The sequence below is a fragment of the Ambystoma mexicanum genome, chromosome 4q, assembly GCF_040938575.1.
Source record: "Ambystoma mexicanum isolate Mex_15411 chromosome 4q, UKY_AmexF1_1, whole genome shotgun sequence".
NCBI classification, from domain to species: domain Eukaryota; kingdom Metazoa; phylum Chordata; class Amphibia; order Caudata; family Ambystomatidae; genus Ambystoma; species Ambystoma mexicanum.
The window spans coordinates 1,025,168,445-1,025,186,858 of record NC_090928.1 but is presented as its reverse complement, the minus strand read 5'-3'; positions in this window follow the sequence as shown (position 1 = coordinate 1,025,186,858).

Below are 18,414 nucleotides of genomic sequence, written 5' to 3'. Positions count from 1 at the left end.
TCTGCACTTACCCACGTCTCAACTGCATTGCACCCTTGTTTTCATCCCTTAATTGCACTGTCCAAACTGCAGAATCGCCATCAGGCCTATTTGCTGTCCCTCAATCTGTTAATTGTGTTTTTTACGCACTTACTCTGACTGTGCAGACTATTATCATCTCAGAATTTCAAGGGCTCTGAGCAACTGTTTGTTTTTTCCCCATGCTCCCACCCTGCCTGAGCGCTTTGAAACACTTGCCTGTGAATAGGCGCTATAGAAATAATAAATACCATAAAAAAGCATAACATGCCAGGCGTAGAGCATACTATGCCATTTCTGAAAATGAATGTATCATATTTAACTTGCTCATCATGTCTCTTCCTAATATTGTGATGGGGGTGTCTTTTGAATACAACAAGGGTGCTACTATTTGCTGTGTACCTATCGTGAGTGGTAAATCTTCTATGATAGAAACTATCACAATGGCCCCAGATAATCCCTGTGTGTCCATTACTTTGTCCGACAGGTGATGGACACCCTCCTTAATGCAGGACTTGGTGGCTCTCATGTCGAATAAAAATGAGAAATCCTATTGTCCAATCTTCACTGCTACCTCAGGTTCCTCATAAGAGTCTTCAGTTACCGAACGGATTGGGAACACATGTGTCTTCTGTGGGATGACCTATTGGGCATTTGGGCCTTGCCCTGAAAATGCAAATGGGTTACTTCCAAGGACTGATACGCCTGTGTAATGTGGTACTGTATATTTGTACTTGAGCCTGTAAGGCATTTTGTGGTACTGTCATCTGCTGCTGCATGTTTACCTGTTGTGTCAGAGTAACTGCAGGCTCTACAAGTTGCATTGTCTGTGTGAAGGGTGCCTGCCCCTGTGTTGGTGGCATGTGTGATTGAAGTGACAGCATCTGCGATTGTATAGACTGCCCCTGTTTCTGCATGTGGTAAGCATATTCCTGTGGCCTCCCTTGGCCATATTGCTGTTGTTTGTGTGGACATGTTCGGACATGGTGTCTCCTCTGCCCATATATGAAGCATGATCCGCCAACTGTTGGTCCAGCACCACCAAATCCAAACCTCCTCTCTCTCTGTGAGTACCCTCTGCCTTGTTGGTAATATCCCATCTGTTAGTAATGCCCCCTGCAAAAAATATCCCTGTTACTGATACATACCCTGTTGGGGATACCCTGTCTGGTGGTGGAACCCCCTTTGCTGTGGGTACACTCCTCCCTGTGGCCCGTCCCTAATCTTGAACCTCCCTTGCTGGATGGGGGCAATTTTGAGCTGTCCTGAGACAATGTTGGTAAGTATAGCTCCTTCCATGGATATTTTTGCTAGTTTATTTTGCACTAATTTTGCCTCTGCCTTCATGGCATTTTCTGCTGCATCCTTCTCTCATTCCTGATTCCTCTTACAAAGGTGTACTATGGTTGTCTGTATTTCTGGCCATTCCTTCGCCTCAATCCCAACCACCTTTTCAAGGGATGTCTGCACATCTGAGGACAGTCCTCAAACTAGTATGTGATAAAATCTTGGTATGTTTACATCCCATGTTTGTCGCGTCTCTACTGTCTACATCTCCTTTATCTGTTGTATGTATTCTGTGGGATCCTCATCCTGATTAATTTTGCATGTCAAAATTTCCCCCATGTTTGATGTATCTGGGTACATAGTCCTTATTACTTTATACACGTGTGTGTGGCAGTAAATATACTGTGATAGAAACCATCACAATGGCCCCAGAAAATCCATATGTATCACCAATCACTAGGAAAACCCCTGTTGTCTCTTTTTCAAGAGTACATATCCATTTACCTGCTCCGCTAAAAGGAATGGCAAGCTACATATTACATGTTCTCTGTCCATGCTCTGGCATGTTATACACAGAGCTCCTCCCTTACCTTTCTATAACAAGGGCAGTTGTGTTCATGGCGTGGGGGCAGTCCTACCTTTTGAAATCCTAGCAACCACCATCCTACCTATCCTGTTCCAGAGGGTCTGGAACCAGTCACTACTGCTCCAACAATATACCTCCCTTTCTTTCTCCCTCTCTCTTTCTCTTTCTTTTTCCTGTCACCTTCTCTCCTCCCTTTCCTTCTCTCTGTCTTCATCCCATTCATCTTCGTCCCATATTTCCCCTCGGACAGGCCCTCCTCATCTGTCCTCATCAGTGTCCTCGCGGTCTGTTTCAGACCCCACAGAGCTCTCTTTCTCCTCTTCCAGGAGCTCTTTACCTAATTTAAACATAATTTTCTGGGACATTCAGCCACCTGGTGTGCCCGCCGCCTCTTGTTCCATCTCCTTTTTCTGGACTTCCTTCACTCTCACACTTTCATCTGCTTTAAAAACAGTATCTAACTGCTGCTGGGCACTTTTTTCTGCCAAGTAATTTATTTTACTGGTGGCTGCTTTCTTAATAATAGTGTCTCTAACCTTTTACTTTCACTTCCCTATTTCTGCTTTGTCTCTACTTTGGGACACCCATTGTGGGTTTGTATAGCCCGCTGCAGGCTTCAGAATAGGGTACAATCCATAGGGAGGGGGCAGTGTGGTGGGCAGTACCACCATGTCACTACCTTTCCCGACCCTTTGGGCGGGTTCCTATTCTTTCTCTTCATAGAGCTTCCATAAGCCTAAAATATTTAGCCTCCTCTTTAATATTTTGCCTTTATATGCCACCAATTAATATGAGAACATGTCAACATTGAACGTCCCTTCTCCTGACCATTCTCAAAAACACTGCCCAGCAGTATCCTGCATACACTGGAAGTGGTATTTTAAAATGTTATCTGGATACTGGGGCAATTTATTATTAAAATGATCATGGAGCTTGTCTAAAATCCCGTTAAACACCATCCTCCACCCTCAAGTCCACCCATTGACCACAGTCGGGAGTTCCCTCCTCTTATTCTCGTACAATTTAGCGTCCCTCCCAATTTTATGTGTATTACACGGCCTGCGGTAGCGGTCGTGTAGTTATGGTTAAATTGCTCAACACATAAGAAGAGCACTATTTGGGCGGATCCTCACCAAACTTTGCAAAAAAAGTATATGGCCCAGTCAGAATTCTTCTGTTAAGTTTAGTGAGGTTTCGTCAAGGGGGGGCAAAGTTGTAGGGGGGTCCCAAAATTGTTTTTTTTCATAGACATAATGGGAAAAAACTTTGCTCACGCCTACAGCCCAAACCGCAGAACGGATTTGCACCAAATTTGCAGCAAGAGCGGCGGCTCAGTCGCAAAGGTGTGCTTTTGTTAATTTTGTGTAAATCTGTCCAGTAGTATTTTTTAAAATGACCAAAAAGTAAGTCAATGAAATTAGTGATATCTGTGTCCGGTCCGTGAACACATTTCCCTATTCGCTCCGCTTAGCGAATTGTGTGTAGTGGTCCCTAAGGGCACTGCACAGGATTCTGCCTAACACTGGTGTACAGCGTGAGGATTTGGAAGTAGAGTGATTACACTTAGAGTGCTGCTATTGCTTGGGTTCAACTAACTACAAAGCTAAAACACCACTAATTCTATTTAACTGCTAAATCATGTCAAATATGGAAAGCTACACTGAAGAAGGCTCTTCAACTATACTGCTGAGGTTCTGAGAACCATGTGTATGGAGAGGAGTCTCTCTGGTAAAGGAAAAAAAATCTGAATTGATTGCAAAGTTAATGGGAAACAAAGTCTGGGGAGTGGGTCAGAAGGGCCTACCCCTCCAGCAAATGTGGGTACTGATGTTTCTGATTCTGAGAGTGTTGATTTAGAAGTAGTAGATGAGTCCTTGTTAGGAAACCCTACAACTCCTTTTCCTGCTCAGAAAGCACAACCTCTGTCCACAGGGACCCCCACAGGTCCTACACTTACTCCTGAGTTTATTGCACTTGAGAAAATGATACTTGAATTAGAAGTGAAACATATTGATGCACAAATTGCCATGAAACATCAAGAGTTAAGGCTCAGAGAAATGGAGCTGAATCATGAACTAGAAATTAAGAAATTGTCTTTAGAAAATGCTTCTCTCCCAGAGTCTTCTAGGTCTTCCAGCCCTAAGAGACCCCATATGCCAAAGGAAATGATTGGTATCTATGAGACCAAACTTGATGTTTTGGATTGGTTAGCAATGTTTGAGTACAATCACGGAATTCAAGGTATCTCAGGGAATCAGCTGATTCCTTGGCTTTTCTCTAGGCTTCCCCCTGTTGCAAATGATGCTGTAATGGAGTTGGGGGAGGAGGATAAACAGAATAATGAGTGTGTGAAGCCTGCATTAACAGCTAGATTTGGGAAGACTCCTTCCCAGTATCTTAAGAGGTTTAGAACCCCCAAAAAGCATGCTGGTACCCCTTGGGCTACCTGGGTGTGTGAATGTTTGAAAAATGTAGATGGTTGGGTTAAGGGCTACAGGGTGAACACTTATGAAGGTTTGAGGTATCTTGTAATGTTGGAGTCTATTTTTGATGTCTGCTCCCCTGAGCTTAGACAGCACTTGGCTGATTCAAAGGAGATAGATCCTAGGAAGTTAGTTAAGGCTGCTGAGTTGTGGGTTGCTAACAGGGCAACTCACAAGGATTCTGGGGGAACTCAGAAAAAGGATGAGGGAAAGCAGCCAAAGAAAGACAACAAAGAGAATTCCAATAATTCCAATCCAAAAGAGGGCTCCAAAGCTAACCAGGGTAAACCACAAGGGAAACCGAATCAGGCTAGTGTACCATCTGGTCCCAAACCAGATGGAGGTCAGAACAAGCCCCCATTCCAGAGAGCATTTGGAAAATGTTTTGTTTTTGGGTTAACTGACCATTTGAAAGGGGATCCCAGATCTAAGGGTAAACCTTCAGGGCTCCACACTGTCTCCTTAGCCTTCTCCCAGGTGGATGAAGTACCTATAGCCGGTGGAAACTTTCAGTTACTAGCTGATGAGCCCATGAGAGTCTCAGCTAGTGTTTCTTTAGTGTCCTTGGGTCTTTGGGAACAACAGAACCTAGATGTCTATAACTCAATCCCAGATAATACTAAAGAGTATTACAAAGATAGTGTTCTTGTGAATGGTCAGGAAACCCCTTCCATCAGAGACACTGGAGCCAGCATAACTGTGGTTGATGAATATTTTTTCAAGGTGGAGGATGTTGCTAAGGCACCCAAACACCTAACCAAGTTAGCTGGAGACCCTGTGCAAATGGTTCCCCAGTTACCAGCTCTCATCCAGTGTAATGACATGACTGTCAACATACCTCTAAGTGTGCAAAATAACGTACCTGGGAGAGTCCTGCTGGGTAATGACCCTAAAACTCTTGGAATTGTGTCTAGTACCCCCAGACCCTCCAGCAAAAGGAAGCAGGAGCACACACGGTCTGCAAGGGAGAGAACCTTGAGGGGCTCTCCTGGGGACATGATAGAAGAAACTATCACCCCAAGTCCACAGAACTTACTTACTGCTATTGCAGGTCAGAAAGAGACAAAGGGGAAACCCAAGTCTGCCAGCAAGAAACCAGCAAGCACTCCTGTGCCCAGAAGAACCTCTCCAAGACTGTCCAAAGTCATCACATCTGTGACTCCTCCACCAGCTGAGGCTGAGTGTGAGGTTCAACCCTGTATGGTTCAGCTCGATACTGAGGAATCAGATCTAGAAGAAGATCTTACACTGGTAGGAGATTTTGACCCTGTTGACCATCCTGAGCTGCAGTCTTTACTGGCAGAAGGTGGACCCAACAGGGCAGATTTCAGCAAAGGACAAAGAGAGTGTCCTACCCTTGAAGGTCTTTGCCTATAGGCAGCTTCTCAGCTCATTGGTACTGACCCTAGGAAGTATAGGTTGCACCGGGAAGATTGCCTCTTCTACAGTGAACCGATTGAGTAAACCCCTGGAGACTGCAAAAGACTTGTAGTACCTCCAGTGAACCGACACCAGTTTCTGCAGTTAGCCCACGAGATACCTTTGGCTGGTCACTTAAGTTTTAAGAAGACCAAGGAAAGGCTCTCTCTTTACTTCTACTGGCCTAAGATGGGTTCAGAAGTAAACAAATTCTGCAGGAGTTGCCACACTTGCCAAACCTCTGGCAAGAGTGGGGCCAATAATGTGGCACCCTTGGCGCCTTGGTGCCTCTCCCCGTGGTGGGATTTCCTTTTGAGAGGGACGGGATTGACATTGTTGGTCCTCTTGACCCTCCCACATCTTCAGGCAACAGGTTTCTCCTGGTTGTAGTAGATCATGCCACTAGATATCCTGAAGCCATACCTATGAGGACTGTTACGGCTCCGGCTGTGGCTAAGGCCCTACTTGGTATTTTTACCAGAGTAGGTTTTCCTAAGGAGGTGATATCTGACAGGGGATCTGTCCCACTACATGCAAGCCATGTGGAAAACCTGCAGAGTCACCTACAAGATCTCAACTTCCTACCATCCCCAAACAAATGGGTTGGTGGAGAGATTTAACAGAACTATGAAGAGCATGATAGGTGCTTTAGAAGAACCCCTTAAAAGAAAGTGGGACCTTCTACTGCCATGCCTTCTCTTTGCATATAGAGAATTCCCTCAGGAGGGAGTAGGTTACAGTCTCTTCGAACTTCTTTATGGTCATCCATTAAGAGGTCCATTGGTCCTGATTAAAGAGGGGTTGGAGAGTGCTCCTTCCCCCAAGCCAGTCAGAGTGACTGACTATATGATAGGTCTCCGGTGGAGAATGTCACACATGATGGCAGAGGCAAGTGATAACTTGAAGGCTGGTCAGGCTCTGGTCAAGCATTGGCATGACCAGAAGGCTAACATGGTTGAGTTTACTCAAGATCAGCTTGTTCTTGTTATGGTCCCCACAAGGCAGAGGGACTTGCAGGACAAATGGATAGGACCCTTCAAAGTTGTGGGTAAACTTGGAGAGGTGAACTATCTGGTGGACTTAAGCAATCCTAAGGAGGCTCCCTGAGTCTTTCACACCAACCGTTTGAAGGCTTATGTCTCTAGACCTGACATAGGAGCTTTGCTTCTAGCTTCAGCTCAGGAGGAGGAGGAGAGTGAACCTCTGCCTTACCTCCTCAGAGTCTTACCTTTAGATGAGCAAGTGGAAGGAGTTAATCTCTCTTCCAGTCTCACATCTGACCAGCAGGATGAGTGCAAGTTACTGTTAAATCAGTTTGCCTCCCTGTTCTCACTTCCACCAGGCTTGACCCCTTGGGGTCAGCATGATATACTCACTGGTGACTGTTTGCCTGTCAAAAGCAGGGGGTACAGAATGTCAGACAATGTAAGAACCCATATAAGGAATGAGGTCAACAAGATGCTTGATCTCAGGGTTATAGAGCCCTCTACTAGCCCATGGCCTAGCCCAGTTGTGCTTGTACCAAAGGCAGGATCCAAAGAGTTGAGATTCTTCGTGGACTATAGAGCTATAAATGCAGTCACAAAGACTGATGCCCATCCTTTGCCCCAGACAGATGAGCTGGTGGACCAACTTGGTGCAGCCAAGTACCTCAGCACATTTGACCTAACGTCAGGTTATTGGCAAATAGCCCTGACAGACCATGCCAAGGAGAAAACTGCATTCTCCACCCCAGCTGGCCTCTACCAATTCAAGGTAATGCCTTTTGGACTAAGGAATGCACCTGCTACATTTCAGAGGATGGTCAATCAAGTTCTGAATGGGATGGAGGACCTCTGAATGGCATACTTGGATGACATTGCAGTATTCGGCCCTACATGGAAAGAACATATTGATAACCTAGGATATATATTGCAGGCTCTGGAACAGGCCCATCTGACCATAAAAGCAAGTAATTGTCAAATTGGTCAGAGTACAATGTTCTATCTTGGACATGAGGTAGGAGGAGGTGAAATAAGGCCATTGCCTAGCAAAGTTCAAGCTGTACAAAACGGGGCCACCCCTACTACTCAAACCCAAGTGAGAGCCTTCTTAGGCCTCACTGGGTATTACAGGAACTTCATAGAGAATTATGGGACCATAGCTTCTCCCTTGAATGTCATCTCCTCTCCCAAATTTCCTAAAAAGGTCAAGTGGAATGAGGAGTACAATCAAGCCTTTGAAGGTCTGAAGAAAGCCCTTTGTCAAGCTCCAGTCCTAAGAGCTCCTGACTACCACCAATCCTTCATTGTACACACTGATGCTTCTAATGTAGGTATAGGTGCAGGCTTTAGTCAAATGGATGAGAAAGGTAGGGAGCACCCCATTTGTTTCATCAGCAGGAAATTAAAGGATCTTGAGACAAGGTGGGCAACAATAGAACGTGAATGTTTTGCTATTGTGTGGTCACTGAAGAGGTTTAGACCATACTTGTATGGATCTACCTTCATTATTCAGACTGACCACCAACCCTTGAGATGGCTGATGCAAATGAAAGGGGAAAACCCAAAGTTACTCAGATGCCCAATCTGCCTGCAATGATTTGATTTGTCCATTGAGCACAGAGCAGGAAGTCACCACCAAAATGCTGATGGTCTCTCTAGGATGTTCATAACCGACTAGAGGTATGAGAACCATCCTGGAGTGGATAAATCCTCCTGTCCCTTAGTCTGGGGGGAGGCAAGTGTTAGGGAGAATTCTCATTTTATGGCTAATTTCCCTCACCCAATGAGTCTCCCAGCAGCTTTGCTGGATTTCTGGAGTTTATTTTTTCCACTTGGTAAGAGTGGGAGTTTTTCCCCCACTCTTACCCATGTTTTGCCATGTGTATTTCCTCTGTTTTTGTGATTGTGGACTCTTGAGTACACCACTTCAGTAGCCCTCTTCTTTTGTGTGTTACACAGCACCTTCAGTGCAGTGACATAGGGTTGTCTTTTAGACTTCGCACCGACTCCATTTCTGGGGCTGACTACTGTCCCCCAGAAAAGGGTAAAGTTGCCATTAACTTTACTTAGTCATTTAACCACAGATCCAGTACACCCCATCTTACATGGAGTACTGGAAAGGGTTACTCCTTAGCCCTTTTTATCTGTACCTCCTAAAGCCTTGTTTTGCTCTTTTAACATTTAGACTTGGCTGGTGGCAGTGGTATCTACCGTAACTTTTCTACCGTTTTTATACTATATAACCGTGGTACTGTTTTAGGCTATTATATTAGCCTCAAACATAAACCCGCTTGACCAAATACTCTTTCTTTTGGCTCCGGGGGGTTTAGTCACCATTTCTTTTTGTTAAAGTCCTTCTTGTGTTTTACTTTGTGCGGAAAACCAGGTTTGCCTCCTTTGTTCACTGTCTTTTGGCGGGCTTCTGCCAAGAAGCCCTCTTCTAGGCACCTGGGTATCTAGGTGGGCTGAATGTGAGGGAGGGGTGTAGTCACCCCCTGCACAGGGTATCCTAGGAAACCCAAGTCGCACTTTGCCATGATTGGCTGAGGTGGTTATCTGGGCTGGACAACCCCCTGCTGCGTGATTGACAGCCAGGCTGTGTGAATGGGGGATTTTCGCATAAAGGGCAGGACTCTTGGGCTGGAAGTCAAAGTCACCACTGGAACTACAAGGAACTGAAGAGAAGCACAGAAGAAGACGGCTGCTGCAACTACCCCGTCACGGTGAAGCCCTGCTGCAGTCCTGAGCTATCTACCCTTCGATGACCAGAGAAGATCCAGTCCGGAGTCTTCTTCCCTTGAGCCTGGTGGAGTCAACCAGCTCATATTCCACAGTCAGAGGATCCTCTTCGTGGTCGAAATCGCTGCACACTGCTGTAGTGGTCCGGATAGCCACCTGAAGAGCCTCTCCTGTTTTAAAGGAGCGCACCTTTTATTCACAGTTGCTGCTGCTGGCTTCATCCCTGTGTGGTGCAGACCCCTCCAGGCGACCTCCTTCTTTCCGAAGCTCCAGGAACTGTGGGTCTGCAGGAAACTACCAGGAACAACTGCCGTGGCACCAGCTTCTCCCTTGAATAAGGTACTGTGTTCTGCTTTGAGGGACTAGGGTGAATCCGTTTTCTCCTCTTCCAAAGCGTGTCCTTATCTTCCCTCCTTCTTATAACTTGTGCTTCCTCTATTGACAATATCTAAGTACTCCTGGCAATGTTGAATCTTGAACTGTCTGACTGTGTGATCCTCGACACCAGGAACCCGGTTCCACTTGACACTGGCTCCGGCCTATTGACTCTTGTATTTCTGTCAATGAGTGTTCTCTGGCTCTGTCTGCCCTGACAAAAGTATTGCCTATGATTTTTGCCCCCAACTCTCTCTGGTTAACTCAGGTGATAAGAGTGTTTTTGCCCCGGTAACATTTCCTGCCGCGGATACGCATATCTTTAGTAAGACCGAACTGTCATTACTGTCAAAAAGTGATCGCATATGTATTCCCGGTAACGTCTTTTGTTTCACAACACCGGTCCGTTAAAACATAGGGTACTTACCTTGAGTTATACTGTACCAAGTGATTTGTGTATTGTGTATTTTACGTGTGGTTTTGAATTTATAGAAGTGTTATGTTTTATAACAGATGGTTTAAAAATAAATGTACTTATATTTTTTTAACTGAAACTTTGAGTCAGTGTTTGCTTGAGTCACAGTAATTGTGGTCCCTTTGTGTAATCTCTACTACTGCTCATATACTCTTGAGATAAGCCTGGCTGCTCCGCTACTGCTACCACTTTAACATAGTGGTACAGGCTTGTATCAAAGGTAAACTTGTATTACCACTTGTAGTCTTAATTGTGTGTAGTGGTCCCTACGGGCACTGCACAGGATTCTGCCTAACACAGGTCATGCCCTTCGGGCTATGCAATGCCCCCGCGGTGTTCAATTCTTTATGAATTATGTACTCCGTGAACTACTGGACGTTTCAGCCCCCTAGTTGAACTTCGCAATCACAGATAAGGAATTACTGGGGATTAAAGTAGCATTCAAGGCCTGGAGAAATTACTTTTTTGGGGCAAGACATACGCTCACTGTCATCATGGACCACCGTAACTTGCAATACTTGAAAACCGTCAAAGCACAATCCTCGCGTCAACTTCGTTGGGCCCTCTTTTTCGCGGAATACGATTTTATTATAATTTATGGACCTGGAGTACGCAATGGGAAAGCAGACGCTCTATCACGCATGAGTGAAGAAAAAGAGGCTTTTACAGCATCCGACCCTGTGGCCATAATTCCTGAGGAAAGGATTCAAAGCAGAATAGCTGCCACCACGTGTGTGGATGACCAAAGAACCAGTTTGAATTCCCCGATGGATCAATCAACACAACAGGAATGGCTGTTAAAAGGTGACCAGAACACCATCGCAGACAATCTACCGTATTTCCAAGGACGATTATATGTCCAAGACCAAGAACTGAAAAAGCAAATCATCACAAATGACCATGATTCATTAGTGGAAGGACACCCAGGAATAGCCAAACCTCAGGCTAAGGTAACACAAAACTACTGGTGGCCAAACTAGCGAAAAGACATTGCCCAATTTATTGAAACCTGTGGTGTCTGTGCACAACACAAGTCTCAGAAATAGAACCCTGCTGGCTTACTACATCCCCCAACAGTACCGCCAGCACCTTGGCATACCCTGTCGATGGACTTCATCACGGATCTTCCACCCTGCAATGGATACAACACCATATTATTCATTGTGGATTTATTCTCCAAAATGGCCCATTTCATCCCTCTGAAGGGACTCCCAACTGCGTCAACTCTCGCTTCTGTGTACCTAGAGCAAATTGTTCGATTGCATGGATTTCCATCAATATTAGTATCTGATCACAGAACTCAATTTGTTTCTGCCTTTTGGAGAAAGTGTTGTACGATTGCCAAAATCGATCTCCGGTTGTCCACAAGCCATCACCCTCAAACTGATCGACAAACTCAACGAACCAACCAAACTTTAGAGCAATATCTGAGTTGTATGTTGCAACAGTCTGAGGATTCTTGGAAAAATATCCTCTGGATAGCTGAGTATGCATACAACAACTCAGTTCACACAAGCACAGGGCAAACTCCAGTCTACACTGTGCACGGAAGACATCCAAGGACATCACTATTTGATCCACCCGATACCCTGAAAATGCCAGCAATAAAAAAACTTGCATAAAACCATCCCTCAGGTTCTTAAGGAGGCGACAGAGCATCTGACCAAGGCTAAGGAAAGACAAAAACTGTTTGATGATCAACATCGGAAGGAAGCTCCCGCCTAACAGATTGGAGAAAAGGTGTGGTTAGCATCCAAATATATTCTGCTGAAGGGGCCAAGAGCTTTCCACCCAAGATACCTGGGCCCCTATACTATAAAGTCCACAATCAATCCTGTCGTCATAAAATTGGAGTTACCATCTCACATGAAAATTCACCCCGTATGTCATGCCTCTCTTCTCAAACCAATGAAATCAAATACACGGTTTAGTTCTCAGCCATAGCCCGAAGTAATAGATGGGGAACCAAAATTTGAAGTCAAATCCATCTTGGACTCCAAGGTGGTTCGATCAAAATTGTATTACCTAATTGACTGGAAAGGTTACGGACCTCAAGACCGAACTTGGGAACCCAGTGAACATGTCCATGCTCCACATTTAATCAGACAGTTCCATTGCAATAATCCCACCAAACCAGGACCGGGAGGAGAACCACCCTTGAGAAGGGCCTTGAGGGGGAGTGCTGTCATGGTCATGAAATCAGGGGCACAGGCATGCAGGGGTCGCGTGCACAGGAGACCTGGGTGGACACTGTCCTGGCGCCTTTGGCGCCAGGCTCATGAACAAAAGTAAACAAGAGCATCCATTTAACACCAAAAAGCTTTTATTATAGACATAGCACTTCAGAATGTAAAATGCTAGAAATCAGGATGGGAGATCCGTAGACAGCTGTCTTGTTTTGAAGCTATTTTATTTTGCCTTCAAAATGATTTTTCACAGATAAATCAAATTAAACATTTACAGGACTTTCATTAAGCACGAAAGTATGGACAGACGTTTTTTCTTAAGGGAAATACAGGTGAGTATAGTCCTCTTCAATTATCGAGAGACAATTTCCACAGTGGTGCACGAGTATACAATACAGGTAGGTAGTGACATAGAACTTATGCAGGTTGTGACCCAGGACTGTAGTATGTCCGGGGTTATTCAACAAAATAGTGTACACAACACTATCCATCAACACATATATACAAAGGTTGTGCCATAAAACATCAACACAGAGGTGTTTCAGCCAAACAGGGCTGGGTAAGGGCCCGTGGTGGTGGTGGCCTTCATCAGGATGATCACTGGTAGTGGTGCTGTCCGAATTGGTAATCTGTGGGGGAAGGGAAAGCTGTCATAATCTCAGGGGATTGATGATTGATTAAAAAATTAATGAATAATGGCCGATTGGTGCCTCGAATACACCAGTGGTGTATCTAAAAACAGCTTACCGTCTGCAGTGGTGCAGTGGGGACACTGTGCTTGGAGTCCTGTTATGGGTACTGGACTCTGGGAACCATGTCTGCAGTGAGCATGGGAAGACTCGTATGATTCGGGTCTCCTTGGCCAATAAATACAGCCTTATGCCTCTAGGAGCTGTAAGAGAAAGGATAACAGGTTGTTATCTATGCGCTCGAGGAGGACCGTGCCAGTGAACAGCAGGGTCCAGGCACATCCAGCATGGGATTGTGCGGTAAGAGACACCAGTGGTGTGGGTGCCCACTCAGTGGGTTAGTAATGTCACGGTATAATAAAAGGGTCTCAAATAAAGTACATATTAGAGCCCTGCCGACTGTTGTGTGAGCTAAGCGCTAGGAGGCGCTGACAGTGGTCTCAGGAGTGTTGATTTTATTTAAAAGTGTCAAAAAAACTTTCACAGGAAAAGCGAGTGGAGATTGCAAATACATCTTTTGGAGTAACTAGGGTGTCTAATCTCGCCTAGGTGTGTCAATTAGTGACAGTGCCTGTCTGACCTCTGTGCGAGGTTGTGTAGCTGCCCACGGGGTGATTTATAGGAAGTGGCAGTGACCCTCAAGATAATAAAGTAAAATGAAGGAAAACACGGCCGTTCTGAGCGTGCTCCAGACTGTGGCGGGAATGCATCATAAAGTCTAACAGTGCACGGAGAGTAATTTGGAATGTGAAACCAGCGAGGTTTTGTGGGGAGTGCTGGGGGTGCCTGGACTAGGTGCTGTATCATGCAGAAAAACTAAAAAATTAAAACATGAGATAAAATGGCAGCATGTCCTACCGAATGCAAAAAATGGCGTCTGCACTCCTTGTGGCTCTGGATTCTACAGGGGAGTGTTGCTGTCAATGTTAAAAGCACTGTGCCAGCTCGACATTCAGCCAATGGGCTGCTGGCTAGGTGCAGGGGTAGGCCAATAGTTACAGAGCGAGCTAACAACAGAAATGATAGGTTGGGAGTAATTGACCAATGGGATGCAGATGCATCATCAGTGTCACAACTATATGAGTGTAGCCCATGGAAATGACAGCAGGGCCCCTAATGATGGATGGCAACTGCAAGTAGATGGATGCAGGTGGTGGTGGACCCCTGAGGATGATATGAGGGGTAGCCTTCTTCCTGATTGGTGGTGGGACGGCTGTTGCTTTGGCTGTGTGAGCCCTAGGGCGGTGGCTTAAACAATGTTGACATTTTCAAAACACCGTTTTCTAAAAAGGTAAAGGAGAAAACATGGAGTCACTGGGTGTATAGTGACAATTGTAAGTAACCAAAAGCCAGACAAATGGAAAAAACACACCACGCATTAGTTCAATGGCTCATATATGTATGTTGCAACTTCACTTTACATGGTGCATGTATCTCAGAAATCAGAATGAACACGCAACTGTAAAAAAACATTAGTGGTGCTTGTACCAGCTGGTTCTATAGAGTACATGATGCACAAAACATGGGCACTGCTGAATATGTAGCGTGTGCCCAGTCGAGGGCATCTGATGTCTAAATGGAGATCTAAACACCACAGTGGGGGTCAATCAATCCCAGAAATGTTTCCACTCTACGGTGATATTAAGGCCAGTTCTGACTGAGTCCAGTCTGTGGACCCATTTTTGCTCAAGCCTGGTGAGGGCTAGATTGATATCGCCTCCTCTTTTTTGTTGTTGAAGTTGTTGCAGAATAGTCCACGTGAGTTCATCGTGGGTGTGGCCTTTTTTGCTGAAATGTTCCACCAGAGGTTTGTCTTGTAATGAGTTCCTGATGCAAGAACGATGTTCGCTTATCCTTTGTTTTATGGGTCTGATGGTCTTCCCAATGTAAATGAGGTCACAGGGACATCTGATCACATATATGACGTTTTTGATTTCGCAATTGGTGTGATTTCGCATCGTCCACATGAAATTCTTGTGAGTGAAGGTCTTGCTGGTCTCGGTGTAGCGACACGCGATGCATTTTCCACATGAGTAGTGTCCTACTACGGACGGTAAGCCCCATAGTGTGGGTTGTTGTTTCTCTGGTTCCAGAAACGTATGTACCGGGGTGTCTTTGAGGTTCCTATTCTTCATAAATGCAAAATGAGTTTTTTTGTCCAAGGTCCCTTTGTTTTTTATTAGATGCCAATGTTTATTTATGGTGGTTTTTACCAGGTTACTGATGGGGTTGAACGTCGTGACACAGACTGTCCGGTCTATGGGGTCCTTAGTGCTGGCCGTTAGACAAATAGTGTGATCAGTGTTGGCTGCCCTTTTTCTGAGCCATTTTGATCGATTTTTTGGGGTAACCTCTTTCACTTAGGCGTGTCTGGAGTTGTTTGGCATGATGTTCGAACTTCTCTTTCTCGGTGCAGTTTCTGCGTATTCGGAGGAATTGTCCGTATGGTAGGTTGTATTTTAATACTTGGGGATGAAAATTCGAGAAATGGAGCAAGCTGTTTCTGTCGGTGGGTTTTCTGAATAATTCTGTTTTCAATTAGTTTCCGGAACGGTAAATGTGAAGGTCTAGGAAATTGCAAACCCATTCGATAGTGAACTTTATGTGAGAGTTTCTGTGGTTAAGCCATCCGTGGAATTCAAGCAAAAGCTCCTTGCTGCCTTCCCAAACTAGGAGAGCATCATCAACGTATCGTCGCCATAGTATGATGTGGTCTTTGTATGGGTTGTCATCGTTGTACACATGGTCATCCTCATACTGAGCCATGTACAGATTAGCTATATCAGGGGCAAACGTTGCCCCCATGCTGACGCCTTTGATCTGCTGGTAAATCTGGTGTTCGAAGAGGAAGAAGTTCTCGGTCATAGCTAGTTGAATGCAGTCCAAGATGAAGTTTGTGGGGGTGGTGGTGGTGTCGGCTCTTCTGTTGAGACAGATGGTCAATGCTTGCAGTCCTTCCTGTTGAGGGATCGAAGTGTAGAGGGCCTCTACGTCCATGGTTGCCAGGATGGAGTTGGAGGACAGGTTTAAATTCTGTAGAACTTTGATGGTGTTGGTGCTGTCTTTGATATAGGACTTCATCTTTCCAATGAAAGGTTTCAGAAAAAAATCTGTGTAGAGTGACAATGGCTCCAAAAGAGAATCAAAAGCTGAGACAATAGGACGACCCGGTGGTAGAATAGCGTCTTTATGGATCTTGGGAAGGATATAAAAGGCTGGTATCCTTCGGTGGGTTTTGTTGAGGAAAAGGCGTTCATCCTCGCAGATCCAACTTTGGTCTTCTGCATGTTTAGTCAGGTTAAGGATCTCTTCTTGTAGTCTCTTCGTGGAATCTCTGTTTAGTTTCTTGTATGATGAGGTATCAGCCAGTAGGCGCAAGCATTCCTTGTTGTAGTCTGTGGTGTTCATACAAACAATGCTTCCCCCTTTGTCTGCCGGTTTGCACTTCAGATGCATTAACCTTGAACATTCCATCCATTAAGCAGGATGCATTAACCTTGAACATTCCATCCATTAAGCAGCCCCAAGTGTAGTTGCTAATGGATTGCCTGTGGACGTGCTCACTCTCTAGGAGTGGCAGGGTATGGCTGGTAAGCCGGCCCTAATGGTCATGCCCATGATCTGAGGTATATAAGCTGCCCTAATCCTCAAGACAGACGCTTTGCGTTATTCCGCGCTTTCAAGCAGCGTAATGCTCACCGTCACCTGAGGTCAGACTTACCTTTGAAGATCCTGCTTCCTGGACATCCTGCTTCCTGCCAGCATAGTTACCAACTGGGGGAAGCTGTTTTTACCTGTACATCTCTTCGGCGAACCAAGTATTAATCTTTACACTTTCTGGAATGCTGAAATCTTCATCTTGGCACCGCTGAACGACATGCTCCATCGTCGACAGCAGCACCTGCAAGGAAAAACAGAAGACAAGGTTAGACATCAAAAAAACAATCAGTTTAAGGTTGCGCTTTGCCATACTTTGTGCTTTTCCTTAAACAATCACTTACCTGCTGTTGAACATTGCGGTAGCATTCATCTTCCATCTGGCCGCGTCTCGCGTCTCACAGCTGCATTGAGGCTGCATTTCCATTTAAGTGAAGAAAACAGAAGAGAGACATTATTGCAGGCATAAATAGGAGCAGCATATAAAGACATTAACCAGAACAAACAGCATCACAAGAGCTCAAGAAAGACTTATCAATCATAAGGAAAAGCATAGTCGCAGCTGGACTGGACTAATCCTTATCAGGGATCAGTGACGGAACTAGATCCCATTCGACGCGCGCCTGCCAGAAGTAGCAGGACGGAGAGCTTCTCTTCCATAATTCACAGGTGAGCTTTATGGGCCGGTGTATGCTCACAGAATTCGTACTTTGGGGTGAAGGGTTTGCGAGGTACAGCAATCACAGATTGGCATACTCACACACTCTTATTTCCATGCAGGAGCAGTATCACCATGTACCACCGCTCACAGCTTTTCTACTAAGGGAGAGACCTGAAGGGGGTGATTCAAGTTCAGGGAGGGTTGCAACCATGCCCCAACATCTCCGCAGAGACCAGGTGAGCGTAACATAGGAAGAATTCTCCAGAATGGCTAATTTCCCTTGCCTAATGAGTCCCTCAGCAGTTTTGCTGGATTTCTAGGAGTTATTTCTTTCACCTGGTAAGAGTGTGAGCCTTTTTTCCCACTCTTACATGTGTTTTGCTATGTGTTTTAAATGTTTGCGTTCATAGACTGTAGAGTCTCACCTACTCCATAGGCATCATCTGTTTACTGTGTGTCACACAGCACCTTTAGTGCAGTGACACAGGGTTGTCTTTTTCAGACTTCCCACTTTAAACTCCATTTTTCTGGGACTAACTACTATCTCCCAGAACATGTAAAGTTGCCATTGACTTTAATAGTCTTTTTAAATTCACAGACACAGTACAAACTATCTTCCATAGAGTACTGAAAAGGGTTAATAGTTATGCCTTTTTGTCTATTTCTCATGGAACATTATTTTGTTCCCCTTTCTTTAAGATTTGGCTGGTGGCAGTGGTATCTACCATTTTGTTCCTACCGCAGACTATGAAAATATCCTTGGTATGTTTTAGGCCATGTTAGTAGACTTGAATTTTAATCCACTGGACCCCTTTTAATTTTATTTGGTTCTGGCTGGGTTTATTCGCCATTTCTT